The sequence below is a fragment of the Macrobrachium nipponense genome, chromosome 2, assembly GCF_015104395.2.
Source record: "Macrobrachium nipponense isolate FS-2020 chromosome 2, ASM1510439v2, whole genome shotgun sequence".
NCBI classification, from domain to species: Eukaryota; Metazoa; Arthropoda; class Malacostraca; order Decapoda; family Palaemonidae; genus Macrobrachium; species Macrobrachium nipponense.
Window position 1 is genome coordinate 160,973,358 of NC_087201.1, and position 7,275 is coordinate 160,980,632.

The following is a 7,275-nucleotide window of genomic DNA, read 5'->3' on the forward strand; positions in this document are numbered from 1 at the left end:
ATCGGATATCACACCCTCACAAACCTAAACATAGATTTAACCCTAACCGAAATTACTAAGTATCCGTACAGTCCAAAACATGTAAAAACTGAATATATTAATTTTGTTTCTTATATTTATCTACAAATTTTTTCATTATGAAGGCATCAAGTTTTAAATAAACCAAGACTTAAATTTGAGAACATTTCCATTATTTGACTGGATGAAACAAGATTCAATGATATTCCTTTTAACTGTGTCATTACATGGGATTAAGGCTCTTGCTTGACTCCAGTTAATAGGATGGTCTAAATCTCTCATATGTACGAATAATGCATTCGATATTTGCCCAGTTCTCACAGAATATTGGACGTTGTGAAAGAGATTTAAGCTGAGGTTAAAACTATTTATGATATTGCATTGAAACTTAAATGCACAAGGACTTTTGTAGATGTGGCATGGAAAAGAGCTAGAAAAAGAATTTTAAACTCTTTAACATAAATGCTGTTTTCAGTAATAATAATGTCAAGAGTTTAGTAATCAAAAATTCTCCTAAAGATCTTCCAGGCTGCATATATGAAATTCCTTGCAAAAAGTGTGATAAAGTCTATTACGGTCAGACCGGTAAATCTCTTTCACAACGTCTCAAGCAACATCAATATTCTGTGAGAACTGGGCAAATATCGAATGCATTATTCGTACATATGAGAGATTTAGACCATCCTATTAACTGGAGTAAGCAAGAGCCTTAATCCCATGTAATGACACAGTTAAAAGGAATATCATTGAATCTTGTTTCATCAAGTCAAATAATAGAAATGTTCTAAATTTAAGTATTGGTTTATTTAAACTTGATGCCTTCATAATGAAAAAAGTTGTAGATAAATATAAGCAATAAAATTAATATATTCAGTTTTTACATGTTTTGGACTGTACGGATACTTTGTAATTTCGGTTAGGGTTAAATCTATGTTTAGGTTTGTGAGGGTGTGATATCCGATAATCCTGGATTATCTCTTTAATTTTTATCCTTTTGACAATTAACCATCTGGTATTCTTGATCTTGTTGTGTACCTGAGACCTTTCTCTCCAAGTGGATATTAGAATAAAAAAAAAATGCAAATTAACAGCAGCTGTCGGGAGTGAATGATAATCCCGTGTTGGTGGAGGAAGCATTTTAAGAGATTTGTTGAATATGGAATATAAAAGAAGAGCAGAGTTGAGTGATGCAGGAGTGGAGGGGTTAATTGAGAAAAATTCTATTGGTGACTCGTGATGATTTGTAAAGAAGGTTGGGCCGTGCAGGTTATGGCATAATTTAGCATATATCATGGAAGACGAATGGTAGGATTTTCACTGATATATTGAGACAGGTGACAGAGATGGAGAGGAAAGACCAGGGAGAAGGAATCGGATCTTTATTTACGTGGAACTTTTGTGTGAAAACTTCGAAGCCAAAGGGCAAACCTGTCATGTATCATACTTAGGTCCAGTCAAAACTTATGACGAGTTGGTATTTACGAAGTTTTGGGATTAATTTAAAGTTTTCATGGAGGAAGGTATGTGCGTTAGAATTTTAACGACAGCACAGTCTGTGGTTTGTCACAAGGATCAGTTAGCTATGTTTCCAAGACTAAGATTTCCATGAAAAAAAAACAAAAAAATGGAAGCGAAATTTTTTGTTTTACGAAAAGGAGCACGATTGGCATAATGGATTGACTGACTCGTAGAACTAAAGAAAAATTGCAAAAGCCCATAAAAGAATAAGAAACTGGTTGCATATAAGGAGAAAGCAAATGAAAACAAGGAAGGTAGATCAGTCAGTGTTAAATTAGATGCAGAGGGTGGATGCAGTGGGACGTACTGGTGCCAAAAATTTTTTTGGGGGGTGGGGGGGGGGGACAATGGGTGGGTGGGTGGCGAGCGAAGCGAGCCCGTTCAGCTGTGGGATGTTGAATGAATAATAAATAAATATTTAAGATACTTTATAATATACCAAATGTTCTTCCAAACTTGATAAATTTTCTTGAGAGGTTCAAAGAAAACTTAATGACACTGTTTTTAGGGGTAATAATTCAATTCTCCTAGTCCTATCTTTTAAGACCATAATATTTATCATCTTTTGGGGGGGGGGGGGGTTGGGGGGGGGGCAGAGTAATACTGCTTCCAACCCCCCTGCCCTGACCCGAGTTACGCCCCTGGGTGGATGAAAGTGGTTGACTTGTTTACGCAGCAAACAAATCAACCACGGATGATGTTAAGGTCACATAAGAGGCGAATCACAAAACAGGTGAAGCGAGAAAGGCAGAATTGAGTTTGTATAAGAGACGAGGAAGGAACCTGAAAGTGAAAAGTGGATGGTTCAAGTGAAGGGTTAATCTACCAATATGTGAATGTGGCTCCCAATAGTCTTACAGCCAACTCCTCCCACGAGAAAAAAGTATAATATATATATATATATATATATATATATATAATATATATATATATAAATGTAGAGGGAGTTGGATGCATACGATGAACGCAGTATCTTCAACTTACTTGCAAATCTGAAGATGTTAAACAAAAACAAAGTCCTCTTTGATTTCTAAGCTATACGGTTTTTTTTCTGTTTGATTTTGGCACTAATTAATCATGAAACTTTCCCAGCATTTCCTTCACGTCTTAAAAGAACGAAACTCTAAGTTGCTTGCGACAACTGTCACGCTTCTGGACAAACTGCACAAACGGCAGTTTGAATATCCCGGCCAAATTCCTCTCAGCTGTTCAGGCGCTTCTAGATGGCCAACTAAATGTTCACAACATCACAAACATTGGGAGCTGAGCTCTGAGCTGTCAACTGCAGTAGTTCCGAGCAAAACGACTATCAGTGATAGGCGTTTAAAAGATTTTCACCACTATTGCAAGCGCAGACACTTTGGTTTGTAATAAATCACGAACGAATGAAGGTGCTGGTGTTTGCTCAGTAGACAACGGTGGTCCGTTGGCAAATGTCCCTTTTGTAGTCTTTGGCAACTGTTCCACAAGAATCAGCTGATTGTGATAGTTTGTAGTTGTCAGGTATTATTATTTTTTAAATTTCTACACTATTCTGCACTTTTCAATCAACCAGTGATCCGTAAATAAGATAGCAGAAAGATAGATATTGCATAATATATTCGTGGTTTAACATCAATATATCCATTACTTGAAAACCAAGTAAATTTACCTCGTGTCAACTACTCATGGCAACACGTGGCAGTAAGAAAAGCCAAGACTATGACTCTGTTATTCAGATAAAATCTTGATAAGATCGCTCTTCATTGTCAATACATTAATGAGAAACAATAGTTACATTTACGGCAGAAGAAACTAAATTAAATCGATGATGTGACGTTAGTTATGCATGCTTAACTTAATTAGCTTATTTTTTCTTCTTACGTTATAGTTATTCGTAACTTTAGTTTTATTTTGCAGTGTACATAACGTTCGGTGGTATTCATAATTATTAAATCGAAGCCGGAGAAGGTCTGTTCGATGTTTTGTGACGAACACTGGCTACACGCTGCCAGACGAAAGAAATTTAAGCAAAACGTCACCACAATCAACCATGTTTGGATGCCAGCTATTAATTGTTTTTCTCGTCTACACTATTTAATGTACACTTAATAATATTTGCTCGAAACACAGTTTATGAGATTAATATATATACTGAACGTCACATTGCAAGACGGCAGTGCATTGGTTTAGCTACATGACTCATTAAAATCATGGTTCATTCTACTGTATATGTGAATGAAATAATTATCTCTTACATACAACCATTATTTGGTAGTTAAATGTTCAAACTTTCTCTTTTTGGTCAAGTTCTTGTTGGGTACAATAGAGTAATTCTCTTGGGAGCAACAATTAATTATTCAATAAAACAATTAGTAGAAGCCCATATTATAAATATTGCAATGTTTTCTGTACTATGACCTTCATTACTTATTGGAGTAGCATATTTATTATTTAACCTTTGCCCTTTAGACGTTTACGTCTGTGATTGTCCACCAAATGTAAAAATTTTTGACAAATTGCAAATTCCTGATTTTTTCTAAGAGTTAGTAAAGCCTGAATGAAATACTCTTTGGATATTTGTAAAACTAAATGGACATTTTTTTCCCAAAGGTGTAGGGAGGTAACGCTTTTAATGACAGTTTATATGAATGTTGAGAGTAAACATCTATCTCATGAAGTTTTTCAAAGGTGCATAATGAATTTCGTTTTCCAAAATATTTAGTACATCAGAGGAGAACCGAGGGAACTTCATCGTTTTATTTATAACTTTGTGACAACGCCATTTATTATTCCTGACATTTCAACAAATTAACTGAAACATACTGCATAAAAAAACGGGGGTTCTTCCTCTGAAATGGTTGGTATACATTTGTGGAGTGCTGGAAAATAGGACATTCCTTGCCAACGATAGCAGTATGATGTTGCAATGCAAAACACGTGTAACTTCTTTTCTCTCTAAGTCTATTATTACTTTCTTCAGTGTGCAGTGCAGAGCAAAATCTTTTATGCTTTTAGTGGGAATATGTACAACTTATTTGAATTTAGACTTTAGCTACATGTTAAACATTAGATCAAATGCACTTGTTGCAGCTTTACTACTGTCAAAGGCTGAACCGACAATATTTCTGCCTTTACAATGAAAACATGTTTTCAAGTGAGTTTCATCCACCACCAGTATCACTATTTTGTCATTGGGTTACATTTACTCTTAATGTACTACATTAGAATATTTGAGTCATTTTGTTCTGATGCTAGTCAGACCTGTTTGGAAAATCACTCTCCTGCTGGTACAACTATATAACAAAAACACAATATTACCAGCTCTAATGAATAATCAGATTTATTCAGTCGTTAACTTCAGCTGTTTAAATACGAATTTCAGTACAGGCAAGTGTTTGAATGACTGATCATCTAAAATTATTGCCAAAAATAAAATAACTAGTTTTACAACAGCAATGCTATTGCAGTGTTAGAAATAGTATATTCAGCAGCATCAGTTCTCTGAAGTTATTGAGGATCTGCTTAATGATATTCATATCATATCAAGAACCTTTGTAGGAATCTTGAAATCTCCTAAGTGACGTACTTCAGTGACATGAAAAATGCATGTACTGTGTGCAGTTAGCCTTAACTGTCGGTAGGGCATTGTGGTGTACCGTGTAGTATTTCATTAATCTGTACTCAAGTTTTACCTGTGGAAGAAGAATTGCCTGTACATATGAGCACTGAAACTTAGTAATGTAATGAGGATAGGTTAGGTTAGGTTAGTTATTGAAATTTCTTCTGTAGGTAACCTTTTTGCAGCTGTAAGCCAGTCTAATTTTATTCACCTTAACTAATCTAGGGCCAAAAGGTTTGTCCCTTAATTTTGACTACTGTCAATTTTAACTTGCCAATTTCCTCATCACTTTACTAGGTATACCGTACTAAAGACTAAAGTTGCAGTGAACCTCTAACTTCGATGTCAATGCTAATGTAACTTCCCCTTATATTTCGCGTTCCAAATGTCTTAAATAAGAGGAAATAACACAATAACATGCCAATACCCCCTCCCAAATGATTTACCCCACTCATAACTCCGCTTTCCATCGGTCACCTTTACTGTAGGCTAGTTTTAGGCATAATTCTCCGAGTGGTGTACCCCATCCAAAACCACAATTCCCAATGAATCCCCTTTACCGTCAAATAGAGTTCTAAGGTAAATTACAGCCTGACGAAAAAATTACTTTAAATTCTTGTTCAGGAGGTAAAATTCTATAGACCAAAGTCAACTGCCATAGTCCAGCTCGCCGCGTAATGCCGGCTTAGACTTAGTACTACATACTTGTTGGTTGTCCTTGACGATCAGTAGCCCAATGGCTGTATTTCAATATTAAGCAAAGGCTATAGCCTGGTACAGTACCTATATATAGGCTTTATATCGATGTCTTATATATTTATGTATGTTGCAAACTAGGCCAAGTGGCCTTTCCTATAATGGTAGTTAGTAGGCCTTAGTAGTCCAACAATCTCTACTAATAATTCATGGAAGCTGAAACGCAATAAGCCAGTGCTACCAAATATAATCAAAATAAGCGTAGGGTGAGGTGGGGTAGTATCGTACATGGCGGCGTCAATAATAACCTCGTCGTTGCAACGCCAGCAAGTACTAATTTCAATCAATCAATCAATCAATACCGTACATGGGGAAACAACTACACGTGCTCCGTTTGAGGAAGAGGAAGAAGAGCATCAACTGTCAACCGTCAACGACAACTCCGCCATTTGCTTTCCCAAGCAACCTGCTACTCTGTTTACCAGGTAAGAAAATCAAATGTTTGCATGTTTATTGTAATTTTTGGGGGGTCCTAATATAGTGTGCCATGACCACAAATATGGCTTGATTCATTTGATAATAGATTTAATGGCGAGATTAACCATATTTAGACTTATTTGAGTGAAATGAAGATCGCCTTTCAAAATTTTTGCCATGAAGTGGCTGAAGACAATCAAGCATGGCGTGGGAAAAAACCGTACGAAAAAAACTGTATGGGAACAACCGAACGGAAGTGCCGCTGAAACGTAAATACACTTGGAATAACAAGTTGAAAAGTGGGTGATTGCAATTTGAAATAAGAGCCACACGTGAAACAGGGAATGATAAACATGTAAAAGTGTTCATTTTGTTTGTAAGATGATAAATATTAAGGAAGGGAAATACGAGGTGTCCTTCCTCCGCATGAAGTCTTTCTTTGTCTCCAAAGGACAAGTTTTCGTTCCCTGCAGTTGAAGATGTTAGGTGTCCTGACCACTGTGAAGAGCTGCACCCAGAGGCAGGAAACCCTAATAAAGGTCTCCCTTCCACTTAACTCCTTCAATATGCGGTAGGATAAGATGTAAATAATCTGTACAAAGAATGTATATATTTTAATATATATTTTTGTACAATAAATGTAAATTTGCATGAATTTCCTTCATTTCACCCATTAATAAGCTAAACACATACATTTAAAGTAATCTTAGCCATTTCAAACCCCTTCACACCTTTAGCATACAATTATAGGTAGGTAAACAAATCTTAGTATGGTGTTCCCCTGTACGGTGTTACCCAACCATGGGAAAACTCCATACGAAGTAAAAAAAAATTTTGAAAATCTAAAAATTGTATTTGCCAGTATTTTTAACAATTCACGTGGATACCATAGATGGCACATTTCTTGAATTTTTTTTATAGACACACTTTACTCAATCTGGCCGAAACCTGATTTTTACTAAATA

The 7,275-nt window shown here is 35.9% G+C and overlaps 1 protein-coding gene across 1 annotated transcript in view; it reads right to left on the reverse strand.

The window, feature by feature from the left end:
• LOC135221099 (kynurenine/alpha-aminoadipate aminotransferase, mitochondrial-like) overlaps window positions 1-2,983 on the reverse strand; it is a 29,047-nt gene extending 26,064 nt beyond the window's left edge. The window contains exon 1 of the mRNA XM_064258903.1: window positions 2,521-2,983. The gene's annotated coding sequence lies outside the window, so the exon portion shown is untranslated. The remainder of the gene's footprint in view (window positions 1-2,520) is intronic.
• Window positions 2,984-7,275: the final 4,292 nt, after the last annotated feature.